Below are 14,713 nucleotides of genomic sequence, written 5' to 3' on the forward strand. Positions count from 1 at the left end.
CTGGACTCTAAATTTGAGGAAGTTTTAGGGTTTTCTTCAACAATTAATTTTACTTGTATATTCCTTTTTATTTATATGTGAGGGATATATGATAAAAAGTCTATGCCTAAGTAAGTCTAAGAGAGCTTTTTAAAGAGGCTATAAAACAAAATTTCTAAGTGATAAGAAAGCATTGTGTCCTCGTTTAATTGACATTTTTTCTTTCTTAGTAGCACATTAAATATCAATGGCATCTTATGCTCATGGTCAGTCATAAGCAAATGCACGTTAAAACCACTATATTGATACCACTACATAACTACTAGAATGGTTAAAATTAAAAAGACTGACAAAACCAGTTGTTGGTAAGCATGTGGCACAACTGAAAAGTTTCATGTATTGCTGGTGGGAATGCAAAATTATACAGCCACTTTGGAAAAATCCTTGTCACTTTCTTAAAAACACACACTTAGTGTATGTCCCAGCAATTCCACTTTTAGATATTAAACAAAGAGAAATAAAAACATGTCCTCACAAAGACTTGTATGTAAATGTTCATAGTAGCCACAAATTGGAAATGCCCCAAATATCCATCAACTGTGAATAGATAAATAAAATGTGGTACATCCATATAATGAAATAGTATTCAGCCACAAAAAGAAACAAGCTGTAGATACATACAACATTATGGATAAATCTCAAAAGTGAAAAAGCCAGATGCAGAAGTCTTCATATTGTATAATTGCAATTATATGAAATTCTAGAAAAGGCAAAACCATACTGATAGAAAGCAGAGCGGTAATTGCCAAAGGCAAGGGACTGGGGTGAGGAGACTTTATAAAGGTGTATGAGAGCTCTTGTTGAGATGATGGAAATGTTCTTTGTCATGACTGTGGTGGTGGTCATACAACTGAATCCATTTGCCAAATCTCATTGAATTGTATACTTAAAATTGCTTTTTTTTTAGTATGTAAATTGTACATCACTAAAGCGGACCAAAAAAAGTAAATAAAAAAGTTGATGGTATCTTAGATTTTATGGATGTTTCTCATTTTTAAAACTAATATAGAAAATAACAAAAGCAGAAAGAGAGAGAAATCACTTATATTTGCACCATACAAAAATAACCATTTAAAAATGTTAGATTTTTTTCCCTGTTAGTTTAGTTTTACATTTCTCCACTATGTGTGGTTCTATCATAAATGGCATTCCTAACTATCTTCCCTGTGGAGTTAATGTTAGACACTCTACAAACTGAATGAGAGGTTTCACGGTGTTCCTGGTTGCAGATTGTATTTATGCTAATGTATCCAAAAGGCTCTTCACATTTGGGTTTCTGTTACATCTCTCTGTGGAATGTGAATCAAAACATTAGAAATATTCGTAATAATTATTTTAAATCATGTGTCCCAAGGACATTAGATTTTGGTCATTGAGAAAGAACTCTGGTACAGAACTAAAATATATTACTTAGAGGGAATTTTAGAGCCAAGACCTAAAGATAGGGTTTATTAGATACTAAGGTAAAAATAATAGGATTTATTAGACACTGAGATATATATATAATAGTTTGGTAACGAGTAAACTTTGTTGAAAGTGGCTTCACGGAAACTTTCAGTTTAATTTTTTTACTTGCTTAAAAAAAATTACGTAACTGATTCTATAGGGTTTCCTCAGCAATAAAGAGATTTGCAGTGATATAAACTGAATCATTCCTGATTTTACCTTCCTGCTCAGACCTACCTCATAGAGTTATATAAGGGGAGATGGCTTCAGCATGTCTGCACACAGCTTTGTGGTTATGAGCTCAGGCCTAGTGAGGGTTGGGGTGAGGAGGTCCAGGGAGAAGGTCCAGATCCTAGCCCTTGGAATACAGAGCTATTCTGACACTGAATTTTTGATGCACCTTGTTTGGTATAATAAATTGTGTTTCACAGATGTGCCTGTGGCTGTGAATGAGGTGAAGAGGAGGGCTCCTTGGGATCAGGTGACTTGTCCCTAAGAGATAGCTGGAGGCAAGTGTTCCTGGGAGCAGGGCAGGAGTTGGGGAGTGTGGGTTCCAGGTATGACCCCCTTCTGGTGCTGACAGAATCTGGTAGCTTCTGAATGTGAAGACTGAGTGGTCCCAAGGTTAAAGGCTTCTGAACTCTAATTCCTGAACCCAGGGTCTCTATTTCTTCCACTGAGGATTTAATGTAAGTTTCTTTTAGTGTAAGTTTCTTTCGTGAGTGACTACTACATACTAGGGGCTTTTCATGTGTTCTATCATTTAACCTTCATAACCACCTGAAGAACAAGTCTTTCTCATTTCCATTTCAAAGATGAGGAGGCTGAGGCTCAAGAAGGCTGAGGATCTTGGGCAAAACCACACAGCTAGTCAATGAAAACTTGGGCTACCTTTACCATCACATGGGGAATTTCTGTTTGATTTGAGAAAAAGAGCCAATACCTTTCAACTGGGATAAGAGAAAGGAATCTGGTCTCATCACCCATGCTTCCACATGAACTTATTTCTTCAGCCTCATTTTCCTCAAAATTATAAAGGCTCCCAATCCTCTCTCTTCTGTTCTTATGGTGTGAGACCTTGGACAAGTCTCCCTTTCCTGTAAGAAGACAAAATAAGTTACCTGACAAGTGCCCATCGACTGACGATTGGATAAAGAAGATGTGGTATATATATACAATGGAATACTACTCAGCTATAAAAAAAGACAAAATCGTCCCATTTGCAACAACATGGATGGACCTTGAGGGTATTGTGTTAAGCAAAATAAGCCAGACAGAGAAAGACAAACACCTCATGATTTCACTCACATGTGGAAGATAAACAAACACATGGACAAAGAGAACAGACTAGTGGCTACCAGAGGGGAAGGGGGTTGGGGGTGGGTGAAAGGGGTAAAAGGGCACGTATACATGGTGAAGGATAAAAATTAGACTATTGGTGGTGAGCACAATGCAGTCTATACCAAAACTGACAAATAATAATGTACGCCTGAAGTTACACAATGTTATAAACCATTATAACCTCAAAAGAAAAAAGTTAGCTGAAGAGTGCCAGCCCGGTGGCATAGCGGTTAGGTTTGAGTGTTCTGCTTAGACGGCCCCGAGTTTCCAGGTTCAGATCCCAGGTGCGGACCTACGTACAGCTTATCAAGCCATGCTGTGGCAGATGTCCCGCATAAAATGGAGAAAGATTGGTACGGATGTTAGCTCAGTGCCAATCTTCCTTAGCAAAAAGAGGAGGATAGGCAAGAGACGTTAGCTCAGGGCTAATTTTCCTCACCAAAAAGAAAAAAAAAAGTTACCTGAAGAAACCAGGGGAAGTTACTTTACTTCTCTTAGCCTCAGTTTCTCTATCCATAAAATGGGGATAACAACAATATCAATCTCATAAGCCTGTTGTAGAAGTTACATGGAGATAACGTGAGTAAAGCTTTGAACAAAGTCAGAATTCCAGATTATTTTTATTATCATTACTGTATTCTGAGAGTTTTTTCACATGCAAAGGGAAGTGGGGACCGAAGCTTCTATGTGGAAATATTTTCCCTTACTTCTTGTACTTAACCTAGATGACTAGAGACCTTGAGGTACGATATTTTTGACCTGAAAAAATTCTCATTCCCTTACTTTCTGTTTTGTGAACTGGGAAATGAATTTAGAGAAAATTCAGTAGCTGTGAAGATTATTGACTGAAGAGGCTATGGAAAATATGTTCAGTTCTCTCAGTTTGGTTTGGTTAAAAAATTAAAGGAAAGCCTTTTGCTGTCATTCATTGTTGAAATAGAAGTAATAACTAGAGTTATGAAAGATGAAAAGTGTTAATATTTATGTGTATTGAAGTTAAAGTGATTTTTTAGTGTTGCGTAGGAGAGGCATAATTGCTAAATCTCCCCTTACCACACATTTTTGGTTTTTTTTTTGGTGTTAGAGTGAGAAGGAAAGGCTGTGACAGTTAAATATCCCCTCATAAAATAACAAGTTTAAAGACTAACATTCAAATTATTGACATATAGTATTCGAGTGTTATATACAAAACATTATGCTTAAAACATGACATCCTAACAATCAGTTTGCTGCAAGAAATGCCTGCATAGCTGTCCTGTAGAACTGGTCTTACGTATAGAAATAGATCTTCCCATTAGTATATTTGCAATTAAAAGACCTGTGCTAATAGCACAGCCTCCATTTAGAATTTTCTTTTTTTTTGGTGAGGAAGATCAGCCTTGAGATGACATCTGACACCAATCCTCCTCCTTTTTTGCTGAGGAAGATCAGCCCTGGGCTAACACCTGTGCCCATCTTCCTCCACTTTATATGGGATGCTGCCACAGCATGGCTTGACAGGCGGTGGGTCAGTGTGCACCCAGGATCCAAACCTGCGAACCCGGGCCGCCGCAGTGGAGCGTGGGCACTTAACTGCTGCGCCACTGGGCCGGCCCCCTCCATTTAGAATTTTTAATTCAACAAACATCTATTGGAAAGCACCTATTGCAGTGAAAGAAAGGTAACTAAAAACCTAGTTGCTGTGCAAAGTAGTACTTTAAGGAAGGAGGAAGGGAAAGGAAGAACTCTGTATGTGCACAGCTGATTGGCAAAGGAAATATCCGGGCCGTATGCTGGGCACAGAGCTTTGCCTATTGTGGGCTCTGCTTCCGCCTCTTTTAGATATTAAGGGTGTATGACCACTGGAACCCTCACGCGGTATCGCCTTCTGACCTGGCCTCCCTTCCAAAAATACTTCTCTCTTAAGGAACCAAATTTAGGCAGAAGACTTGGCCTCTGTTGGTGGTGTTTTTATCCAGTTGGACTTTGGTGGTTTTACTGTAGCAACCTGTTTTATGGTTTGAGTTCCGCCTTTAATTATGTAATGTTTGAACTATTTTATCATTGTTCACTTCCCTTTTTCTCTCACTTTGAAATGAAGAATAAGACACAGAGTGTAAGGTGACGAGAGACATAGGGAGTGGAAATGGGAAGAAATGGAATTGACACCTACTCTATAAGGTGACAGCCCCTGTCTCCAACAAGGAAGACTTCCGTGTCTCCTCTAGACAGCCCTGCCCAAGAAAGGCCTTTATCTTCTTCAGAGCAGCCATCCTAGCCTGGCCTGTCGAGAAGCCCAGTCTTATATCTAATAACCTAGAAAGACCTTTCCATCCCCCAAAGTACCCTTCCAAGCAGTTCAGGTGATCCAGAGGGTAGGTTGTGCTGTGGGAGGGCAGTAAGCTAGTCCTAAAGATAACTCAGGGAAGTTTCTAGATAATGCTGTTTTCTTATAATTATATTTATTTATTTATTTTTCCCCCAAAGCCCCAGTAGATAGTTGTATGTCATAGCTGCACATCCTTCTAGTTGCTGTATGTGGGACGCGCCCTCAGCATGGCCGGAGAAGCGGTGCGTCGGTGCGGACCCGGGATCCGAACCTGGGCCGCCAGCAGCGGAGCGTGCGCTCTTAACCGCTGAGCCATGAGGCCAGCCCAGATAATGCTGTTTTCTTACTTCCAGAGCAATTCAGAGACCTCACAGAGCTTTGTGGAGTTTTCCCAGTGCACAGTCAAAGCCAAATGCAAAGCTCCCAATTAGAACATTGAAGCTTTGATGTCAATTAAAAATAAACGTTGCTGTTTACGATAGAGTGGTACACAGATCTGAAGGAGGAGGAGTAGATCAGAAAGAGGGACATTAAAAGCTTGAAATTTAAAAATATGAGCAGGGGCTGGCCCTGTGGCTTAGCAGTTAAGTGCGCGTGCTCCGCTGCTGGCGGCCCTGGTTTGGATCCCGGGTGCACACCGCTTCTCCGGCCATGCTGAGGCCGCATCCCACATACAGCAACTAGAAGGATGTGCAGCTATGACATACAACTATCTACTGGGGCTTTGGGGGGAAAAAAATAAATAAATAAAATCTTAAAAAAAAAAATATGAGCAAACTTCATTAATGAATAAATGAATATTTCAGAGAAAGTGGTTGCCGAGCTTGAGCCTAAAATTCTAACAAGAAATTCAAGGTTTTCAAGTGTTAAAAAGCAAAATTCGGGCCTGCCCCGTGGCTTAGCGGTTAAGTGGGTGCACTCCACTACTGGTGGCCTGGGTTCGGATCCTGGGCATGCACCGATGCACCGCTTCTCTGGCCATGCTGAGGCTGTGTCCCACATACAGCAACTAGAAGGACGTGCAACTATGACATACAACTATCTACTGGGGCTTTAGGGAAAAAAAATAAGGAGGAAGATTGGCAATAGATGTTAGCTCAGAGCCGGTCTTCCTCTGCAAAAAAAAAAAAAAGAGGATTAGCATGGATGTTAGCTCAGGCTGATCTTCCTGACAAAAAACAAAAAACAAAATTCAACTGAGTAAATTTTAAAGATATTATTGGCTTTATTCAACGATTCAGGATTGGGCAGCATCCCATCTAGCAGATAGAAAAGAGCTCCGAGGAGCTGTGCAAAATGGAAGGCTTTCATAGGCAGAAGGGAGTGGGAATAAGGAAGTTATACTAGCAAAAAGCAGGTTGATTCAAGCAAGGTCACCTTTTTTTTTTTTTCTGCTGCGCAAAGTTAGCCCTGAGCTAACATCCATGCCAATCTTCCTCTATTTTGTATGTGGGTTACTGCCACAGCAGCAGGCGTGGTGTAGGTCTGCGCCTGGGATCCGAACCTGCAAACCCATGCCACTGAAGAGGAGCATGCCGAACTTAACCACTACGCCACCAGGCCAGCCCCTAAAGCCGTCTTTTAACTAAGTTTCAAATATCTGTTTCCCATTTCAAGTACATCATCTTCCCTTATTTACTGACATGGTCCCTTTACCCAGAGATTCTCAACATTGGCTGAACACCAGAACTGCTTGGGGAATTTTTTAAAAATACCAATGACTGGGCCCTACCCAGATCAACGAAGTCAGAATTTCTGGGTGTAGGTGTGTTTAAAAAGCTTCCAGGTGCAATCAGAGTTGGGAATCATTGGGCAGAGTCAAGCCAGACAATCTCTGGCCTTATTCTGCATGTCACTGTTCCCTTTCCATTGAGAATGCCGTTCCTTTCTCTTTTTTCCGTCAATGTCCATCATTACCTCCAGAATGCGGCTTCAAATCCATCTTTCCAGTGAATGTTCTATGATTCATGCCCTACATTATGCTCCCTGTTCTGTGTGGTGCCCTCTTGATTCCTAAGGATTATTTTTCAATTTGAATTTATTGACAAGTGAAATTTATAAAAGTTTTCTTTAACTATTTCTTTTGTGTGTTTGTCTCCCAAATCAGCATGGAAGCTTCTTGTGGAAGATATTGAATATTCTATTTTTTGTACATTGTTTCACAGTACTTTTACACTGCGGCTGGCTGCAGTGGGCATTCAACAAATGGTTGTGGCCAACTGACTCATTTCTGGTAAGCTGCCTTCTTCTTCCAGCCTGTTTTGGTGTTAGCAGCTGTGGGCTCTCACCATGAATTATTAAACCTTTAACTTGACTTTCTAACCCCAAATTTTAATCTCTTTCATCAGTCAGTTCCTTGGAATTTAATCTTCCTTCCCACTAGTCCAAATAAAATACTTTAAAATTTCTTATCTTTAGGCAATTTTTGGGAAGGTACCTGCATTAATTAAATCCAGATATAATAAAAGCCATAGCACTGAACCACACTCTGCTAAGCTTCTTGAAGGCAGGGACCATGTCATATTTATCTTCGTGTCCCAGACATGTGGACAAGTCCTCCGTGTGGCATATAACAGATTCTCAATAAAGATTTGTTGAATTAGTCCTTTAGTTAAAATTAAGGTTCGTTAGAAGAGACATTCTAAATTCATCTATTTTGCAGATTATTTGGAAAATCAGATGCATTTCTAATAGAAATGTTTCTCTGCATTTATCTTCTTATTACTCATAAATTCTGGGAATCTAACTTTCCTGTTTTATATCACTGTGCCTCCCTTAGCTTTTCAGTTCACTGACATTCTTTCGGATTTTGTGTTGGCTCATGTTGACCATTGATCTGTCTGGCTGTCTATGGATCCATGAATATCTAACACCATACCTAAACAGGGCCATTCTGAGTTATTGCATTCAATGCACTGAATTTTATTTCCTGAATCTCATTAGAGAAAACATGGAAAATATTAAAAGTAAAATAATATAGGTGTCAGTCAATTTATTTCACTCAAAGACAATCACAGGGAATTTTTTGGTGTATTTCCTACCAATCTTTTATTCTACTCCCCCCCCTTTTTTTTTTTTTTTTTTGGTGAGGAAGGTTGTCCCTGAGCTAACATCTGTGCCAATCTTCCTCTATTTTGTATGAAGTATGCTGCCGCAGCATGGCTTGATGAGCAGTGCGTAGGTCTGTGCCTGAGATCCGAACCTGAGAACCCTGGGCTGTCGAATTGGAGTGTGCGAACTTAACCACTATGCCACTGAGCCGGCCCCAGTCTATGCATTTTTAAAGCATGACTGTGATCTAAGATCCAATTGTTTATTCAACTTTGTATTTTGGTTTATTCCTTTAATATTGTAAATTAAGTATTTTCCAAGAGTTTATAAACCATTTGTTAAGTTCTTAATGGATCTATTGTATACTAATATATAAATGTACAATAATTTTAGTAAACCATTCTCTTATTGTTGAACTTCTGGATTGTACTGTGTCTTTTATTACCATAAACAATCCTGTGATGATCATCTTCATGCATAAAGATTTTTTCTCTAAATAGGGTTATGTCCCAGAAGCTGTGTCCAAGAGTATGAACATTTTCAACTTCTTGATACAGGTGAATAAATTACTTCTTAAAGGATTGTAATCTTTCACAACCCTGCCACCAGTAGGGCATCAGTATTTGCCCTTTTAATAAATGATTGCCAAACTTGAGGACTTTTTTTTTTGCTTGAGAAAGATTCTCCTGGACCTCACATCTGCTGCCAATCTTCCTCTATGTTGTATGTGGGTGGCTGCCACAGCATGGCCGTCGATGAGTGGTGTAGGTCTGCACCTGGCAACTGAACTGGGCCATTGAAGCGGAGTGCGCCAAACTTAACCACTAGGCCACAGGGCCAGCCCTGAGGACTTATTTTTAATATTAAAAGGATAATTTTCATTTTATCTAAGATCCTCCTCAAGGGCCCCCTTGTGCACAAGTCTTTAAGGTTTTACTCCATTGCCTTTGGCATAATGCTACACCAACTTGAGAATCTTTCCACACCAATACTACCCTGATGCAGCTGTTGATATGAAGGAACAGGTTAGTTGGCTTTGTTTAAATGCCCTGCTGTGGCTGTGCTGATAGAGGCTGATTGGAGTGTTCAGCTCAGGATGTGTCAATAGAGGCAGGTTGGAGTGTACAGTTCTGGGTGTACTGATAGGGGCTGGCTGGAGTGTGCTGCTATGGATGTTCTAATAGAGATACTTGAGTTACCATGTCACATGTGTGTCAGTATACGTTCTTATAGGTTGAGAATATCCCCAAAGAGAAATCAAAGCTTAATTCTTTGGCTAGAATTCCTTATATAGGAGTTTAGGTATCTAAGCTAGAGGAAGCCATAGAGTCACAGGGCATCTACAGACTTGTAAAAATGGAGTTTCTTTATGAGAAAGGGGAACTATGCGTTCTTTGGATGGCTTCAGTTGACTCTATATTTTCAGGGCACTGCCATACTCCATTCTGTTTAATTTTTTGGATCCATTCTCACACCGGAAGAGAGATGAAATGTAGGTTTTTATTTCAGCGAGTGGATTGCTGCTATATAGTCAGAAGGAAATTTTATTTAGAGCCATGGTCAAGTTGGCTGGAGCGCTGGTTTTTAATGTATCATGAAGGAAGACCGAGTATCCATTAAAGTAGTAGTAGGTGGAGAGAAAGAGAGATATTATGCAAAAATATGATATATTCATCTTTCAAGGCACTAATCACACATCACGTCTGCTCTGAAGTCTTTTCTGACCACTCACATTCCCCTGTTTGTTCTCCTATAACACTTGAACTCTCCCCTATTACACAATGATAACATTGTAGTAGAGGTGCTTGTTTACCTGACTGTCCCCCACCAAATTATGGTCGTGTAGAAGACAAAAGAAGTGTTTTACATATTGTAGCCCTAGTACCTAGCAGAGTCTGACATAAGGTAGGTGACCGATCATTGATTATTGGATGATGGAAACATGGAGATGTAAGAGAAATGGAAAATATTCTTAAGGGATGTATCCTAAATAGCATGTATCCTAAATTAGCTTTTTTAGTCAAAATAGACAATATAGAAAATTGCTCCTTATTTATAGACGAGGAAGTGGGTTATAGAAAGGTTAAGTGACTTCCTCAAGTGACACAGCTGACTAAGGCACAAAGCCAGGTTCAGCATGCAGGTGTTCCAATTCTCAGTTCCATGTTCTATCCAATCTACTTCAATGTAATTCACTTTAGAACAATGGATGAAAATAAGTTATTTTCTGACTATATGGAGAAAACACCCAGCAAAATAAACTTCCTTAATGTTATGGTGCATATTGATTCATTGCAGCATATTTTAGAATAATGCAAATGGAGAAATGCCTTTACATTCAACGTAAGATTCATGGTGTTATGGGATTTCACAAAGAAGATTGAAGAACTGAATCTTTTCAGAAGAAGACTTTATAAAAAAGGTAATATTTTAGTGTTAATGTCATATAATACCGACTTTTAATAAGTGCCATATTTGGACAAATGTCACACCCGTATTTATACTTCATAATTTTTTGCGAGTTAATTAGATGAATAAACTCACATAAATAAAACTGTGTTTGACCCTAGTGTCAATATTCTTGTGCTCAATATTCTTGTTCTTCTTATTTTTCTTAACATAACATCCTTTAACCAGATTTTTCTTTTCTGTCCTGAAACATTCAGAGGAAGCACCTGAAATGCTTGCTACAACAGTTAGAAGAATCAATTGACAATTTAAAAGAAGTTGTTCTAACTGAGTAAAGGGAGGTTCAAGTGGAGAGAGTCAGCCTTATAGAAAAAATCAGTTCATAGTCTTGACGGGTTCCTATATCAGGCTTTGATAATTGGCATTTCACTGGGCCTTAAAGGGGGAAGATCCATTGTGTAAATCACTCTCATTTCATTTCAAAAGCAGACACTGGAAGAAGCCAGTGGAGGAGGGTCACAAAAGAACCAGGCAGTGCTCCTGGTTTCTCAGCAACTCAAAGGCAACAGGTAGATGCCAAGAAGCAAAAACAAAAAACAAAACTAAACTTTCTATCTTCTGATAAAGTAACATCTGAGAGTGGCAATGGAAAGGGACAAAGGGAAAAGGCATGGGGATTGTGAGGGAGCACAGGCCCACAAATGAACTTAGTGTCCACATGGGCTTCATCTAGTCTGTCTTCCATGTTCCCATCCAGATAGCTTCCATCTCCCTCAGTTTTCCCACTAGTAAAAAGAAGGCAAATGACAAAAGAAGGTTCCTTGGTGTTTTGGAATATAATAAGGGAATGTATCATTAGCTATAATGTCCATTAATCTGACCATTATCCTAGTCCTAGCTTATGGTTTTTATTAGCATTATTTTCTTTGATTATTTTTAATTACCCTTCCAGCCCCTAAGCACTTTGGCAGGGATGTGGTGGGGAAAATTACTATAAACCAAATTAGGAATTTTATTGCCCTAATTGGAGTTGAAACCCACATCAATTAAATCCTCATTTATTATTCCCTTGGTTCATATGATCATCATTCTAGGTATGTACAAAATCTCAATGTGGCATAATTATGTAATTCCTTAAGCAACGCAGCCACAGTACATTAGTAACCCCCTGGCTTGGAGAGGCGTGAGTCTAAAACCTTACTGGGAACAACTCCCCAAACATTGTGAAAGCCTAAACTATGTCTTTCCCTCTTGTCTTTCCACACCACATAGTTCAGGCCAAGGAACACAGAAGGAGTTAGTAAGTGGTTCCTATGGGGACACTGATGCTTCATCTGCTTTGTAATTTTATTTATTTATTTATTTTTCTCCCCCAAAGCCCAAGTAGATAGTTGTACGCCATAGCTGCACATCCTTCTAGTTGCTGCATGTGGGACGCGGCCTCAGCATGGACGGAGAAGCGGTGCGTCGGGGCGCGCCCGGGATCAGAACTCAGGCCGCCAGAAGCAGAGTGCGTGCACTTAACCGCTGAGCCACGGGGCCGGCCCTGCTTCATCTACTTTGTTACCTCCGTGTTCAATTACTGATGGTCTTTCACTACTTGACAGGTAGATTTAAGTCCACATTCAAGCTTCAAATAACATTGAAGTCACGAAGTCTTCTGCAGGAAGGAGAGTTCCAAGATGTATTAGGATAATTAGTCCTAGCTGCCACAACAAATAAAATGTTGAAATCTCAGGGGCTTACCAAATAAATGCTTATATCTTGATTATTTCCAGTTCATCTTGCAGCTACGGAATTTGGAACATCTGGCCTTTGCGGTTGCTGTAGGTGAGAAAAGAGAGATGGCAGAGGTGCACTGGCTGTCAACTGCGTTGGCTTGGAAGTGACATGCATTTCCATTCAGAGTCTTTTGGTTAGAATTAGTCATGTGACCCCAAAAGTACTTGTAACAGAGGCTCTGAAATACAGGGGAGCTCATGGAATATTTGATGAGCACTAACTGTCTTTGACACGTTACGATTTCTGTAGAGCCCCGGGAATTCCGCTGTAGCTTTAGGTACTGAGCTATGACTACCAAATAGTGTAAAGATGTAAAGTGTAAAGTAAAGTGTAAAAGTGTAAAGACCAAATAGTGTAAAGATACAGATGAGCCAGCCTATTAGTTCTGTGGGAAATACTTTTATTAAGATAAATTAAACATGCAAGGCAATTAAAAAAAATCGAGCTGTCCTTTTGCCACGTCATGGTTCTCCAGAATTTTTAAGTGGACTCGTCCGTGGAAACCCAACTGAAAAAAACTATACAAGCAAGTTCTGTTGCAGACTTTAAGTTGCATATATTCTTTTGTCATATGGTTCTCATCAAACTAGAAGAATACTTTCTTTTTAGTTTGGTATCTATATTACTCTGCTAGGGCTGACGTTACGAAATACCATAGACTGGAGGGTTAAACAACAAAAACTTATTTTCTTATAGTTATGGAGGCTGTGAAGTCCAAAATCAAGGTGCTGGCTGACTTGGTTCCTGGTGAAGACAGACAACCACCTTCTCACTGTGGCCGCACATGGCAGAGAGAGAATGAGAGAACTCTCTGGTATCTCTTCTTATAAGGACACTAATCCTGTCAGATCAAGGCCCTACCGTTATGACTTCATTTAACCTTAATTAATTCCATAAAGGCTCCATCTTCAAATACAGTCACATTGAGGGTTAGGCATTCAGCATATGCATTTTGGGGGGACATAAACATTCAGTCTATAACAGTGTCTAAAGATTCCTTATAAGAGATGAGTTCTGGAGCCAGCCCTGATGGCCTAGTGGTTAAAGTTTGGCAAGCTCTGTTCCGGTGGCACAGGTTCAGTTCCTGGGTGTGGAACCACACCCCTCGTCTGTCAGTAGCCATGCTGTGTTGGTGGCTCACAAAGAAGAACTAGAAGCACTTACAACTATATACTGGGGCTTTGGAGAGGGAAAAAAAAAAAAAAAAGAGGAAGATTGGCAACAGATGTTAGCTCAGGGTGAATCTTTCCCAGTCAGAAAAAAAGAAAAAAAAAAGAGATGAGTTCTTGGCTAAGGGAACAATAAGAACACAGGAGAAGCTACCAGAATATCTATCAAGCATCCTCCTTAAGCCAAAAGAGAATCAAAGTTTCATACTAAAGGTCAATCTGGATTTTTGTTGTTGTTCAGGACATTGAAATAACTAAGCCTTAAGGAGGCTGGTTCAAGTTGTTGTTGCTGTTTTTTTAAGGCTCATCCACTGGTCAAGAGATTCGTGGGCTGAATTTTGTCTTTCTTACTGGCTCGAGAGAGCTGGTTTCTTGAATGTTGCATGTGGTCACATTTCTGTACAGAATTCTATTTAGTTTGGAATCTACTTGTGTGTTTTTCAGCTCTAGGAACCCACTAAGGGTCTCATGTATTTCTGGAGAGTCCGTTTCAAAGTTGTGCCCCTTAGAGACCACACTTTCATGCAAATAATGGAAGGAAATCCTTATAGGAAATCTTCAAATAATAGAGAAATTAATAGAGAAATGTTATGTTATTTAACTATTAAAACACATTACAATCAAACAATAGTTGAAATTAGCCACAGTTCCATATAGAAGCTGGCACAGAAGCAGGGAAACATTATTTGGTCATCTGAAGCATTTCCTTAGGTTGTAGAAGGCTGGTTAGCAGCCAACTCCCATGTGTGTTTACTCTTAGCTTAGTCTTTTATCCAGTGTGAGGCCAACTCTTGTATAATAGTTCACTGGGATTTCAGCTTTCCCTTACATCATATACCACATCATCATAATTGATGGAAACCACCTTTTAAAACAGCAGATTGTGTGCCTAAAGGAACATCTTATCAAAACAAGTGCCTTATGAGCAGCATGGCTAATAGACAGAAAGATTTCCATAAATTCCCAGGCTTTGTTCTCTCTTTACTTTCTGCTCTAACCTCATTGTATTCAGGAGGCTGCTCCCCACAAAATGAGACAGAACCCCCTGAGCTGTCAGGCAAGATTCAGAATTGCTTTTTTGCTTCCACAGGTTAAAGAACATTTAATATTATATTAAAGCACCAAGTAGTTAATAGTTGTAAAGTTCTTTGAGAAGGAAATGCACTCA

Source organism: Diceros bicornis, chromosome 20 (assembly GCF_020826845.1).
Source record: "Diceros bicornis minor isolate mBicDic1 chromosome 20, mDicBic1.mat.cur, whole genome shotgun sequence".
In the NCBI taxonomy this organism is placed as follows: domain Eukaryota; kingdom Metazoa; phylum Chordata; class Mammalia; order Perissodactyla; family Rhinocerotidae; genus Diceros; species Diceros bicornis.